This window comes from Haematobia irritans, chromosome 2 (assembly GCF_050003625.1).
Source record: "Haematobia irritans isolate KBUSLIRL chromosome 2, ASM5000362v1, whole genome shotgun sequence".
In the NCBI taxonomy this organism is placed as follows: domain Eukaryota; kingdom Metazoa; phylum Arthropoda; class Insecta; order Diptera; family Muscidae; genus Haematobia; species Haematobia irritans.
Window position 1 is genome coordinate 97261640 of NC_134398.1, and position 16029 is coordinate 97277668.

Sequence of the window (16029 nt, forward strand, 5' to 3'; positions counted from 1 at the left end):
GAACTGTGACCGTAACTTTTTTCCGACCACAGCGATAGCTCGCGCAACCGCACAGCCGTTGTTGCAGCTGACTGTTTGGCCAAAATATCTAAAGGCAATAGATGCAGTATGACATTAAGGGAATTTGTTCCTGTCTTGCTGAATGCACCTGAGATACACAAGCACGCCATACGCTGAACTTTGTCTTAACTTGTTGGTTGGTGAAGTGCCGGCCACCAGACTACAACACCATATAGCATTATAGGTCTAACCACTGCCGTGTATAGCCAATGCACAATTTTTGGTTTTAGTCCCCACTTTTTCCCTATTGCCTTTTTGCACGAGTATAAAGCTACCGTTGCTTTCCTCGCCCTTTCTTCAATATTAAGCTTAAAGTTCAGCTTCCTGTCCAAAATAACGCCAAGGTATTTTGCACACTCACTAAAGGGAATTTCAATACCCCCTAAGGAAATGGGCCTAACCGTGGGAGTTTTGCGATCTTTGCAGTACATGACTAGTTCTGTCTTTGCAGGATTTACCCCAAGACCATTATCTTTCGCCCATTTCTCAGTCATCCGGAGGGCTCTCTGTATAATATATCTAACTGTTGATGGGAATTTTCCCCTGACTGCTAGCGCCACATCATCTGCGTATGCCACCACTTGTATCCTTTCTTTTTCTAGGGAAACCAGAAGGTCGTTTATAGCAACATTCCAAAGAAGAGGTGATAGAACTCCTCCTTGAGGAGTGCCTCTGTTCACATGCATTTGTATGTTTGCTTGTGCTAGTGTGGCTGAAATGCGTCTCTTCCTTAGAAGTTCGTCTAACAGCCTACCTATACCTGGATCAACATTCAGAGTTGTCAGTCCATTTATTATCGAGCGTCCATCCGATATTGAACGCCCCTTCGATGTCTAGAAACGCCATGATTGTGTATTCTTTGACAGATAGTGAGCTTTCAATAAAGCTGACTAGTTCATGTAATGCGGTCTCAGTAGACCTGCCCTTCGAGTATGCATGTTGTCGTTTCGACAGCAAACTTGAATCGACGCTAGTTTTAAGATAAATATCTATCATCCTGTCCAGAGTCTTAAGTAGGAATGAGGATAAGCTGATTGGTCGGAAATCCTTCGCACTCGAGTGAGAGGCTTTTCCCGCTTTAGGTATGAAAACGACTTTTGTTTCCCTCCACTTTCCTGGGATATATGATAAGTTGATACATCCTATATATATCGCTGACAACCAGGGGATGATTCTGTCAATCACTGCTTGTCAGGATTTGAATGGTTCAAAGTTATTTATCGCCCATTTTATTCTAGATTCCGATACAATTTCCTCGATAGGAAACGACCACAGAGCCTCTGTGGCACCGCCAGTACATGGTTCAACCGTCTGATTTCCGGGAAAATGTGTGTCCAATAGTACCTCCAGCATCTCCTCACTGGACGTTGTCCAATTGCCCTCCGATGTTTTAATGAAACCTGGAGCGGAGTTCGTGGATGCTAGCACCTTCCGTAGTCTGGAAGCCTCGGACGTATACTCAATGCTGCTGCAGTAATCATTCCAAGAGTTATGCTCAGCCTTTCTCAGTTCTCGCTTGTATCCTCTCTTGCTTTGTTAAAGAGCTTCCTGCACGATTTCCTCATATTACCTAACTCCGTAGACCACCATGTTTTCCCCCCTTGGCTTCCCTCTAGGGCATGCAGCTTTCAGTGAAATGTTGAAGGCCTTAGTAATCCTCTCCACTGCGTGTTCGATAACTTACACAGTGCTCATATTTGTCTCTGGTATTTCCGGTATCATCATATTGAACGATTCCCTATACCTATTCCAGTCAGCTTTCGTAACATTTGGCGGAAATATGGTCTTGGTGGTATGAACATCAAATTTGAAACTGATGTAGCGATGATCTGAGAAGCTATGTTTATTTAAAACCAGTCAATCAGATATCATTTCATTCAGTTCTTGCGAGGCTAAGGTGACGTCCAAAACCTCTTGCCTGTTTTTAGTAACAAAGGTTGGGGCATCTCCCTTATTGCAAACTACCAAATTAGTACGCAAAATAAACTCTTGGAGTGACTCTCCTCTTGTATTAATGTCACTACTTCCCCATACACTATGATGTGCATTTGCATCGCATCCCATAATGAGTTTTGTCTTTGTTTTCAACTAAGGTGTTAACGGCACATGGAGGCATCTCCCTATCATGTCCCATGTAGACCGAAGATACCCAATATTTGCATTTGGCTATTTCTAAACTGGCAACGACAGTGTCTGTATTGCACATTGAAGGAAGCAGAAACAAGTTGAGCTCGTTTTTAGCAATTATACAGGCTCGATTTACATCATTACCAGTATACTGCAATAATTTGAACCCCGGAGTACTTAATTCACATATTTTGTTTTTGGAATAATAACTATATATTTAATCAGGAGAACTTTTAAGGCAGCACATGCAGCCTTACAATGGTGAAGATTTATCTGGAGGATCCGTAGGACCATCGAGATTTTCAACAAACGTCACATCAGCCGTTTCAATCGAGTCATCAAGAATATCCTCTTCAGAGATCTCGGTGACTCTCGCAATAATCATAGGTTGAAGTTTGTTGAGTTTTGAGGCAGTAGAAACCTCCTCTTGCATACGGTGTCTATCCAAGTCTGCATCTTTGGTATCTCCCTCGACTTCGCAAGAGGATCCGCTTATTTCTGATTCAGACAGAGGCTTGCCGATTTCCGAATCCTTTAGCTGATCGTTTTTATATACCTTCATTTGTATATAATGAAAGCCATAACATATACGGCCCTGAGACTTTGCTAGAAGTGGCAAAGACTGAGTGTTCAATATAAACACTGCATGCCGTCTTGGTCCATCCACTTCATCAAAACGGCCAACCTTCCAATCAGCTGTTCGAAGATCTGGATTGCATTGTTTCAGCCTATTTAAAATAGATGCAGGGTCAGGAGGGTTTGCAGGTATCCACGCATGTGCTCTAGGTCTAGCCGCTATGTCTTTCTTCTCGACTAACTCTAGAGCAGCTCCTTCCCAAACTTCACCAATTAGTATCAGAGCAGCTTTAAAACGTTCTAAAGACCTCTGGTCCTCAAATGCGACTAGCTTAAATCGTCCTTGATACCAACCAGCCTCTTGGTGTCGAGGATCGCCAGACAAAGCATTCTTAATTTTCCCCCCATTTTTGCTTTGGAACCATACCGTCCAATGCTCCTTTATTAATGATAGCCATCACAAGGCTGTCTTTAGCAACTGAGGCAAACGATCGTTGATCCCTTTTGGAGGATGGCAGCTCATCCGGTGATCGTTCCCTTTTTCCAGCCTCAAGAATTCCTTGAGCCCATTTAAAGGAATCGCTTTGTTTAGCCGACAACATGCTTGGGTCGACTGATCCTAATTTCTTTAGGATAAACAAAGCATTTCTGCGTTCCTTGAATCTCTTTCGTGAGGGATTACCACCTTTTGATGGCGTTACCTTGGAAAAGGTTCGACTTGACAAAGTGTCGCCAAATTTTTATCGATTATCTTGAGAAGGGAAAAAACATCAACAGTGTCTATTATATGGCGTTATTGGAGCGTTTGAAGGTCGAAATCGCGGCAAAACGGCCCCATATGAAGAAGAAAAAGGTGTTGTTCCACCAACATGGATGTTATTTGCGTCTCTGAGACTTGGCTGAAGGAGTCGACTCCCGACTCGTTCATTAACCTTTCGGGGTATAAAGTGTATAGGGCTGATAGATTGCGTCGGGGTGGTGGTGCTGCGATATATGTGAGAGATTATTTGCGGTCCCATATGTTTGTCAAATCAGGTATAGGTGATCCTATTGAACATGTTTTCGTGGAGATTTCATCTTCCGGGGGAAGATTGATGGTCGGCAGCGTTTATAGGCCGAATAATACTATTGACATGCTGGCACTTTTTGATGTCATTGAGGGTTTAACCGTTTCTTCCACGGATTTGATAATTGCGGGGGATTTTAATTCCAATGTACTTTTGGATTCAGGCCTCATATTACAAATGTCTTCTATTGGTCTTTACCCCACTAATACTTTCACTCCCACGCATTTCTCATCCTCTAGCGGCACTCTTCTTGACCTTTTCTTTGTCAGTGATGTACGTAATGTATTGTTATATGATCAATTGTCTGCGTCTTGCTTCTCCAACCATCGTCTTATTTTTATGTGCTACAATTTTGGTACTCGCAGGGCTGAGCAAACTTTTGCTTACAGGGACTTTGGGAGTTTGAATTACGATTTTCTTGGGGCTAATGTATCTATGGTTGAATGGGATTCGGTGTATAGTATGGATTCGGTTGAGATGCAAGCTGATTTCCTTCAGAGGAGCATTTATGCTTTGTAGGATCTTACGGTTCCGATGAGGACTAGAAAGGTATCGCCCAAGTCCAAACCCTGGTTTACTAGGGATATTCGTTCGGCTATTGATATGAGGAATGCCTCGTTTTCTAGATGGTAGCGTTTTCGGACGGCCGAACTACGCGAGGAATATCGTTCTGCCAGGGACCGTGTTAATAAGTTGATAAGGTCGGCCAAGACTGAGTACTACCTAAGACGCTTTTCTTCTGCCTTGGGGTCCAAGAGAACATGGAAGACCATTCGCGAAATAGGAATTGGAGGGGACTCTGGTGGTTGTTCTGTTGATATTGATGTCGATGAGTTGAATGATAAATTTATAGAAGAACCCAGTGGAACGACTGATCACAATTTCTACGGCTTTGGCTCTTCGCCTACTTCCGCACCTATGGATAATGAATTTTCCTGTGTTGACCAGACGGAAGTAGTAACATGTTTTGCGATGATACGGTCGAATGCTGTGGGTGATGACGGGATAGACCCCAGATTTGTAAGAATTATTATGCCTTATATACTGCCATATGTCACACATCTCTTCAATGGAATAATCACCACTAGTACCTTTCCTTCTATATGGAAACATGCTAAGATTATACCACTGCCCAAAGGTTCGAATGAGTTTCGTCCTATTGCAATTCTTCCTTATCTTTCAAAGGTGTTTGAGAAGATACTGTATCGCCAGATGTTCACATATCTGAACGAATGTTCACTGTTATGCGAGGAACAATCAGGATTTCGTCCTAACCATAGTTGTGTAAGTGCCCTGGCTGATGTTACCGAGAATATTCGAGGGAATTTGGAGGATGACAGAATCAATTTTCTTGTTCTTCTTGATCAGTCCAAGGCATTTGACTGTGTTGATCGTATTATGCTGAGAGCTAAGATGCGTCATTTGTTCGGGTTTTCGCCTTCGTCAGTCAAATTGATTTCGTCATATCTGTCTAATCGTTTTCAGTCGGTATTCTCAAAGTCTCTTACGTCTAGTCCGTTGTCTGTATCAAAAGGAGTGCCCCAAGGTTCAATTCTCGGTCCACTTTTATTCTCCCTGTATATTAATGATTTACCAAGTCAACTGTCTTTCTGTCAGGTGCATATGTATGCAGACGATGTCCAGGTCTATATTAGTAGCACGAGGGATGAGCTAGATGAACACGTGGGGATGATCAACCATGATTTACCTAGGATTTAAGCATGGGCAGGTGCTAATGGTCTGTGTCTTAACCCCACCAAATCTAAATGTTTGATTATAAGAAATAGGTTCACGCGTTTTTCTCACGATATTGATATACGGATGGATGGGAGGAGACTTGAGATTGTCGACCGTGCGAAGAATCTAAGCGTGATGTTTAATAGTTCTCTTACATGGAGGGATCACATTAATACAGTCATAGGACAGGGTTATTGTAAATTACGGTCATTATGGGCCACGCAATCGCTCACACCAGTTAGGATAAGGTCTCTTCTGGCTAAGACGTACATAGTACCGGGTATTCTCTATGGATGTGAGCTGTTTGCAAACTGTGACTCAGTGAGCAAACGCAAACTGAATACCTGTTTTAATAGTGTGACGCGATATGTGTACGGCTTGAAGCGACGGGATTCTGTATCTCAACGTGGCTCTGTACGGGGTTGGTATTAATGAGTTGTTGGATATAAGGTTGCTTATCTACTTACAGAAGATAATTTATACGCGCACACCACCGTATTTGTATCGGAGAATATCCTTTGCCCGATCCAATAGAGGTAGGAAACTTATACCTATGCTGCATCGGAAGTTAATATCACAATGGCAGTTTTTCATTTTCACCATTTTACAAGGAATCTGTAGATTAAACGTCCTGAATAGTGAATGAACACGGATTTATTATGTATATTTATTTATATATTTTTTTATTATTTATTATTATTATTATATTTCTTTTTTTGTATTTCATTATTAATTTATTATATTCTTTTTTGTTTGATTTCTTAAATTTAATTAAAAATTATAGGATATTTTTTATTTCATTTAACACATTTCTTTTTGTTAAATTTTAAGCTTTGTTTTAAATTTGTCTTGTTTTTTCCTTGTGATTTGTAATTTGTTGTCTCAACTCTATATTTGAACTTGTTTTATATAATTGTATTAGTTCTAAGATTTTAAAAAAACATGTAGGATTTTCTCCCCGTACTATAATTATAAGAATTTTGTATTCTTGTTGTGCGGGTATTATTCAGAAATAAATAAATAAAAACAACGCACCGTTCCACAAGTCATTGAGAACGATGGCAAAAATTCATGAATTGGGCTTCGAATTGCTTCCCCACCCACCGTATTCTCTAGATCTGGACCCCAGTGACTTTCTCTTGTTCTCAGACCTCAAAAGGATGCTCGCAAGGAAAAAAATTGGCTGCAATGAAGAGGTGATCGCCGAAACTGAGGCCTATTTTGAGGCAAAACCGAAGGAGTACTTCCAAAATGGTATCAAAAAATTTGAAGGTCGTTATAATCGTTGTATCGCACTTGAAGGGAACTATGTTAAATAATAAAAACGAATTTTTACAAAAAAAATGTGTTTTTCTTTGTTGGACCGGGGACTTATCAGCCAACCTGTTATAATAGAGGGTTTAAAAATGCACATGACAGTTGAAATCTACTTAAAGTGGATTTTGGAAGTGTAATGTGAATGGCTACGGTACCAAGCAGTAGTAGCAGTAGCAGTGGCTACAGTACCAAGGGCTCCAAATTGTTAAAAAGAAGATTGCGCTTCCCAATTTATGATTGTCATATTTCTGTAAACCGACAATCTGATAGACTGAGTAAACCTTTATGAACAAAAGGACATTATAACTTATGTGAAACACGTATGAATATGCATAATTTTATAATAATTACAGGGATGTTTTTATGAAATATGAAAATTAAATAATCGAAATAAGTTTCTTTCATTTCCAAATAGTTTTTAATGTTACAAAAAATCCCACTATATTAATAGTGTTCTTTCGAAAATTATACCGAAAGAAACCATTGTAATTTTTTTTTTGTATTACAAAATATTTTGTATTTTAGTATGATTTATGGTTCATGTAACAGATCAACATAATATTATTATATATATTGTTAATTGTCCAGACAGCGCCTTATAACCAAGCTTTAGGCGATTTCTAATTTATTCAACGGTCTAAATGTATGTCACAAAGATCGCTTGCCTCAGTTGCTAAAGACAGCCTTGTGATGGCTATCATTAATAAAGGAGAATTGGACAGTATGGTTCAAAGCAAAAATGGGGGGAAATTGAGAATGCTTTGTCTGGCGTCTACTCACAGGTGCTGGAAAAGTTTCCCGGCCCAGATCCTCGACACCAAGAGGCTGGTTGGTATCAAGGACGATTTAAGCTAGTCGCATTTGAGGACCAGAGGTCTATAGAATGTTTTAAAGCTGCTTTGATACTAATTGGTGAAGTTTGGGAAGGAGCTGCTCTATAGTTAGTCGAGAAGAAAGACATACCGGCTAGACCAAGAGCACATGCGTGGATACCAGCAAACCTTCCTGACCTGAATCTATTTTAAATAGACTTAAACAATGCAATCCAGATCTTCCAACAGCTGATGGGAGGTTGGCCGTTTGGATGAAGTGGATGGACCAAAACGGCATGCAGTGTTTATATTGAACACTCAGTCTTTGCCACATCTAGCAAAGTCTAAGGGCCGTGTATGTCATGGCTTTCATTATATCCAAATTAAGGTATATAAAAACGATCAGCTGAAGGATTCGGAAATGTACAAGCCTCTGTCTGAATCAGAAATAAGCGGATCCTCTTGCGTAGTCGAGGGAGATGCCAAAGATGCAGACATGTATAGACAGCGTATGCGAGAGGAGGTTTCTACAGCCTCAAAACTCACTAAAGTTGAACCTATGGTTATTGCGAGAGTCACCGAGATCTCTGAAGAGGACATTCTTGATGACTCGATTAAAACGGCTGATGTGACGGTTGTTGAAAATCTCGATGGTCCTACGGATCCTCCAGATAAATCTTCACCATTGTAAAGCTGCATGTGCTGCCTTAAAAGTTCACCTGATTAAATATATAGTTATTATTAAAAAAAAAACAAAATATGTGAATTAAGTACTCCGGGGTTCAAATTATTGCAGTATACTGGTAATGATGTAAATCGAGCCTGTATAATTGATAAAAACGAGCTCAACTTGTTTCTGCTTCCTTCAATGTGCAATACTAACACTGTCGTTGCCAGTTTAGAATTAGCCAAATGCAAATATTGGGTATCTTCGGTCTACATGGGATCCATCGTGGTGCAATGGTTAGCATGCCCGCTTTGCATACACAAGGTCGTGGGTTCGATTCCTGCTTCGACCGAACACCAAAAAGTTTTTCAGCGGTGGATTATCCCACCTCAGTAATGCTGGTGACATTTCTGAGGGTTTCAAAGCTTCTCTAAGTGGTTTCACTGCAATGTGGAACGCCGTTCGGACTCGGCTATAAAAAAGAGGTCCCTTGTCATTGAGCTTAACATGGAATCGGGCAGCACTCAATGATAAGAGAGAAGTTGACCAATGTGGTATCACAATGGACTGAATAGTCTAAGTGAGCCTGGTACATCGCGCTGCCACATCAAAGTTGGTTTCCCTTTGACCGGGATCCCGGAAAATTCTTTTGGCGACGCTTTTGGAATGTTTTCCCACACATTAGTGAGAATTATCAAAATTATGCTTGGTAAAGTCAACAAACAATTCGTGCCGCCAGCGTGCGACTTTAGTCGCATTTTGCAACAATTCTAACGTCATGCGACTTTTTTAAAATATGCGTGCGACTAAAGTCGCACAAAAGGGAAGTGCTTCAATTTGAAGCAATTTTTATAAATGGAAATTCATTGCCATGGGCTTTACGTGGGAGCCACCGTTGTGCAATGGCCCTCCATAGTCATGGATTCAACCCCAGTTTAGACCAAACAGCAAAATGAATTTCAGCGAGGGGTTATGAGTGTTTCAAATCTTCTCCAAGTACTTCACCGCATTGTGAAACGCCGTTTGAACTCACTACAAAAGGGAGTTCACTTGTCATTGAGCTACCCATAAAAGGACTAAGAGAGAAGTAAATCACGTATAGTATCACAATGGACACCTAACCTACTCGGTGTTCTGGTTCGTTCAGTCGTTGTTTTATTGCATGCCAGATCCGTTCTAGTACCAAATAATTTTTGCTAATTATCTCAAATATTTACTGGAAGTCGTTCGTTTAATCCAAAAAGCCAGCAAAAGAGAGCCTGAGAGATCAAATGTGACATTTGAGAAATAGAGAAGTTGCAATCCTTGTTAGAGATTTTTTTAATTTGTTTTTTGAAAAACTTGCAAGAGTATGTCATACACAAATCATACATGCAATATATTTCACAGAGTCAATTAGAAGCGTTGTATAAAAAATACACATTTTTATTATTTTAATTGATTTAAAAGCTTTATATTGACTGATGGTAAATTGGTACTGGATGGCATTCGCGTACATTGCTGCTAAAGTGTGATACGGTCAAAATTTGGTCAATATAAACTTGACGTATTTCTTTCAATTTTGCATTTAAAAAACCTGAACACCCCTCATTTTGAAGGTGTGTGTGTGTAGAATGTTGCTCCTATTTTGATTTTGGAATTCACTCTTCAGTTGTCAAAATGCCGTCCAAGCAAGAAGAGCAGCGTATCAAAATTTTGCTCGCGCATCGCGAAAATCCGAGCTACTCGCACGCAAAGCTGGCAAAATCGCTAAAAGTTGCCAAATCAACCGTTACAAATGTAATTCAAGTGTTTGGGGAAAGTTTGTCGACAGCCAGGAAGTCTGGATCGGGGGGAAATCGAAAACCGGAAGCCGCTGAGACGACAAAGAGAGTTGCCGGTAGTTTCAAGCGAAACCCTAACCTCTCTCTCCGAGATGCCGCAAATAAGCTGGGTGTATCGTCTACAACCGTGCATCGACCCAAAAAACGAGCTAGACTATCGACTTACAAGAAGGTAGTGACTCCAAATCGCGATGATAAACAAAATACGACGGCCAAGGCGCGATCCCGGAGGCTGTACACGACGATGCTGACGAAGTTTGACTGCGTGGTAATGGACGACGAAACCTACGTCAAAGCCGGCTACAAGCAGCTTCCGGGACAGGAGTTTTATACGGCAAAAGGAAGGGGAAAGGTAACAGATATTTTCAAGCACATAAAACTGTCAAAGTTCGCAAAGAAATATCTGGTTTGGCAAGCCATCTGTACCTGTGGCTTGAAAAGCAGCATTTTCATAGCTTCCGGGACTGTCAACCAAGAAATTTACGTGAAAGAGTGTTTGAATAAACGTCTGCTGCCTTTCCTGAAGAAACACGGTTGTTCCGTACTGTTTTGGCCGGATTTGGCATCTTGCCATTACGGTAAAAAGGCCATGGAGTGGTACGCCGCCAACAACGTGCAGGTGGTTCCCAAGGACAAGAACCCTCCCAACACGCCAGAGCTCCGCCCAATTGAGAAATACTGGGCTATTGTCAAGCGGAATTTAAAGAAGACTAATTGAACTTGAAAAAGAAATTTAATTTGATTTTTTAAATAAACGATTTCACCGATTTACACGCGTTTTCCCTTGACCAAATTTTGACCGTATCACCCTTTAATTTTAGCAAAGAGAAAAAATCCATTTTTACTCTCTTGCAAGTTTACGTTTTACTGGATTTTATGTTAGGTTAAAGTGACAGCCCGATTAGTTTCAGGTTCACTTAGACCATAGTGGATTTTATGTTACAATAAGTTGGTAAAATATCTTTTTATGTTATAAGGACTGTTCCTTTATTGTTGTTGTGTTGTTTTATAGAACATTTTTTGTAAATAAAAGACCTCACAACGCACGCACTGAATTGCACCATTCTATCAAAAATTGCTGTCGATTTGGTAACATACAAATCCGTTAATTCCGTAAGAAATCCCGATGATGTAGTAAATTATCCATCGGAGTTTTTGAACTCCCCGGAGTTACCACGTTATCCATCACATAACTAGCAACTCAAAGTTGGTACAGTTATTATGATATTGCGTAATTTGAATCCACCGCGACTTTGCAACGGTACTCGACTTTCGATAAAAAGACATGCCGAATTTTATTGAGGCAACCATTATTAACGGAAAGTACGCAGGTGACAAAGTATGTATTCCTCAAATACCAATGATTCGGACTGATCTTCCGTTTAAATAACACAGAGGAAAAGAGAGATGTTTGTACGAATTTATTTCGGCATAAGCCAGCCTCCTTCTTTCGGAGGGTTCAAGTGTGGTTTATTGTTGGGTTTAATGAACTGCCTGAATTTATTCTGATAATTGGTTGATAGTTTTGCTGCAAGTAGAGGATGCTGATGAGGAATGTGGTAATTCCGAAACGTGCGTCCATCCAACCATCTTGCAGTCTATAGGGATTTGCTCAAATAAATTTGACAAACATTCTTTTCCTCTGTTGGTTAAGCTACACTTGTAGTTTAGTCAATGTATGGTTTTAAGCTGAAATCAAAAAAACAACAACAATGATTAACACTCCATTTTTGTAATTTAAATAAATTCATTACTGTTGTAATATGAAATAAAATTTTTTCCTTTTCAAAAAATATAAAACAAAATAAAAAATTTTTCTTCATCTTTAATCACGATGTTGGAAACTTTGCTAGCAAAGTTGCTAGTTGCTTCTAAAATTAGAAGAAGTGGAACTTGTACCTAGCACCCCACCACTCTTTTGCTCTTTCAAGAATACAAACTGGCCCAATTTTAGCCGCGATCTTGAAGAATCTTCATTATACCTATTGCTACCAGTAGATAAAAACCTGCAGAATTACTATCAATACCATCGCATGTGACCATAGCGAGAGAGTCGAAGTTGAAAACCATAAGGCACCGATATCGGTTAAGATTAGTTTTTTTTTCACAAACTACAGCTGGCAAAAGGAGCTAAAAAGAATATGTCACCGCACTGGAAACCGATGTAGCACTGAATATAAAGTATTTTCAAATCAAATTAATCTTTTAAAGAATATTATCAAGGAGCTTATTACTATAAAACAAGATAGATTCTTAAATAGGAAAATATCACAACTAAGGCCAAGCTCAACGGCATTGAAAAATATATACAAAACCGTCCTTATGCAACAATACATCACTGAAGCTGCTAGTTATAATATTTAACAACTGTTTGAATAATGGCTAACTTTCATCGGCTTGGAAGACTTCGAGAATAATTCCAATAAGGAAAAATTCAGGCCTTACTATACCCTAATATCTTCTCTCAAATCTGGGAAAAGTTTTTGAAAACATACTGAAAAATAAATTGGATAAAGAATTCTCTGTCGAGCCTATATTTACTTACGCTTTTGGATTTAGAGCAGGTCATTCGACTCAACATGCCCCTTTGAATTTTCATAATGATGTAATAAACAGCCTCAGGAAAAAATGTTCAACTGTAGCCACATCCTTAGACATAGAAAAGGCTTTTGCATGCCGTATAGGCATATTATAAAGGGTGATTCTTTTGAGGTTAGGATTTTCATGCATTAGTATTTGACAGATCACGTGGGATTTCAGACATGGTGTCAAAGAGAAAGATGCTCAGTATGCTTTGACATTTCATCATGAATAGACTTACTAACGAGCAACGCTTGCAAATCATTGAATTTTATTACCAAAATCAGTGTTCGGTTCGAAATGTGTTTCGCGCTTTACGTCCGATTTATGGTCTACATAATCGACCAAGTGAGCAAACAATTAATGCGATTGTGACCAAGTTTCGCACTCAGTTTACTTTATTGGACATTAAACCAACCACACGAATGCGTACAGTGCGTACAGAAGAGAATATTGCGTCTGTTTCTGAGAGTGTTGCTGAAGACCGTGAAATGTCGATTCGTCGCCGTTCGCAGCAGTTGGGTTTGTGTTATTCGACCACATGGAAGATTTTACGCAAAGATCTTGGTGTAAAACCGTATAAAATACAGCTCGTGCAAGAACTGAAGCCGAACGATCTGCCACAACGTCGAATTTTCAGTGAATGGGCCCTAGAAAAGTTGGCAGAAAATCCGCTTTTTTATCGACAAATTTTGTTCAGCGATGAGGCTCATTTCTGGTTGAATGGCTACGTAAATAAGCAAAATTGCCGCATTTGGAGTGAAGAGCAACCAGAAGCCGTTCAAGAACTGCCCATGCATCCCGAAAAATGCACTGTTTGGTGTGGTTTGTACGCTGGTGGAATCATTGGACCGTATTTTTTCAAAGATGCTGTTGGACGCAACGTTACGGTGAATGGCGATCGCTATCGTTCGATGCTAACAAACTTTTTGTTGCCAAAAATGGAAGAACTGAACTTGGTTGACATGTGGTTTCAACAAGATGGCGCTACATGCCACACAGCTCGCGATTCTATGGCCATTTTGAGGGAAAACTTCGGAGAACAATTCATCTCAAGAAATGGACCGGTAAGTTGGCCACCAAGATCATGCGATTTGACGCCTTTAGACTATTTTTTGTGGGGCTACGTCAAGTCTAAAGTCTACAGAAATAAGCCAGCAACTATTCCAGCTTTGGAAGACAACATTTCCGAAGAAATTCGGGCTATTCCGGCCGAAATGCTCGAAAAAGTTGCCCAAAATTGGACTTTCCGAATGGACCACCTAAGACGCAGCCGCGGTCAACATTTAAATGAAATTATCTTCAAAAAGTAAATGTCATGGACCAATCTAACGTTTCAAATAAAGAACCGATGAGATTTTGCAAATTTTATGCGTTTTTTTTTTTTAAAAGTTATCAAGCTCTTAACAAATCACCCTTTACAAACTTATTGACTCTTTAAGCTACTTCACTGATCGTCATTTCTGCATTGATATGAACGGATCTTTATTAAATTTTGGTGCCGTAAAAAGCGGTGTTCGGCAAGGAAGTGTGCTGGTTCCTTTCCCGTCGCACATGTGATGGATCAATCAAAATCGGTACTTTATGCTGAAGACTGTATTATTTAGTTCTCAACTGTTTACCGGTTGGATGTTGCCACTTTTACAGTTATTCAGTGGATATATTTGGCAAAGGGATAAGAAGAACTCATACACTACTTGGAATGGATCCAACAATGGAGTACTTTCGTCCTATGACAAGCCCGCGTAAAATTCATTGCAGATTGCACTACTTCCGGACCACGAATTGGGGATCCAACTACTTTTTTGAAGCTCTTTTTCGACTTATGTTCGTAATCAATACTGCAGTTTGAAAAAAAAAACAAGTATATACGGCCGTAAGTTCGGCCGAAGCTTATGTACCCTCCACCATGGATTGCGTAGAAACTCCTACTGAAGACTGTCATCCACAAGCGAATTACTTTAGTTGTGGTAACTTTTGCCGACGACAAGGTATCTTAAAACTTCCTAATACCACGTAGTCCATACGTGGTATATATTAAACTTAAAATGGCCCATTAAATACGTATATAATTAAGTTTGACAAATTTTTCTATAGAAATAAAATATTGACAACATTTTCTATAGAAGTAAAATTTGGACAAAATTTTCTATAGAAATACGACTTTAACAAAATTTTCTATAGAAATAACATTTTGACAAAATTTTCTATAGAAATAAAATTTTTACAAAATTTTCAAATGATTTAAAATTTTGACAACATTATCTATAGAATTAACTCTATACTAATACTAGAGACTATATACTATTACCATGTTCAGCCGGATCGGATGAAATTTGCTTCTCTTAGAAGATCCGCAAACCAAATCTGGGAATCGGTTTATATGGGGGCTATGTATAATTATGGACCGATATGGACCAATTTTTGCATGGTTGTTAGAGACCATATACTAACACCACGTACCAAATTTCAACCGGATCGGATGAATTTTGCTTCTCTAAGAGGCTCCGGAGTTCAAATCTGGAGATCGGTTTATATGGGGGCTATATATAATTATGGACCGATATGGACCAATTTTTGCACGGTTGTTAGAGACCATATACTAATACCATGTACCAAATTTCAGCCGTATCGGATGAAATTTGCATCTGTTTGAGGTCCGCAAGGCAAATCTGGGGATCGGTTTATATGGGGGCTATATATAATTATAGACCGATGTGGACCAATTTTTGCATGGTTGTTAGAGACCATATACTTACACCATGTATCAAATTTCAGCCGGATCGGATGAAATTTGCTTCTCTTAGAGCAATCGCAAGCCAAATTTGGGGGTCCGTTTATATGGGGGCTATATGTAAAAGTGGACCGATATGGCCCATTTGCAATACCATCCGACCTACATCAATAACAACTACTTGTGCCAAGTTTCAAGTCGATAGCTTGTTTCGTTCGGAAGTTAGCGTGATTTCAACAGACGGACGGACGGACAGACGGACGGACATGCTCAGATCGACTCAGAATTTCACCACGACCCAGAATATATATACTTTATGGGGTCTTAGAGTAATATTCCGATGTGTTACAAAAGGGAATGACAAAGTTAATATAGCCCCATCCTATGGTGGAGGGTATAAAAACTGTGATTTTAATTATGGCGCCTTATTGGATGTTAATGATTTGATATAAAGGGGTATCAATATAAAATGGTAACGTGAACCTATCTGTTAGTACCAAACGGTAATGCCCACGTACTGCATGTTTCT

At 39.6% G+C, this 16029-nt stretch overlaps 1 protein-coding gene across 9 annotated transcripts in view; it reads right to left on the bottom strand.

Annotated features, from left to right (window-relative positions):
* The window catches only part of Myo31DF (Unconventional myosin ID), a 280960-nt gene that overhangs the window by 94826 nt on the left and 170105 nt on the right, over positions 1-16029 (bottom strand). The gene's annotated exons all lie outside the window — the stretch shown is intronic.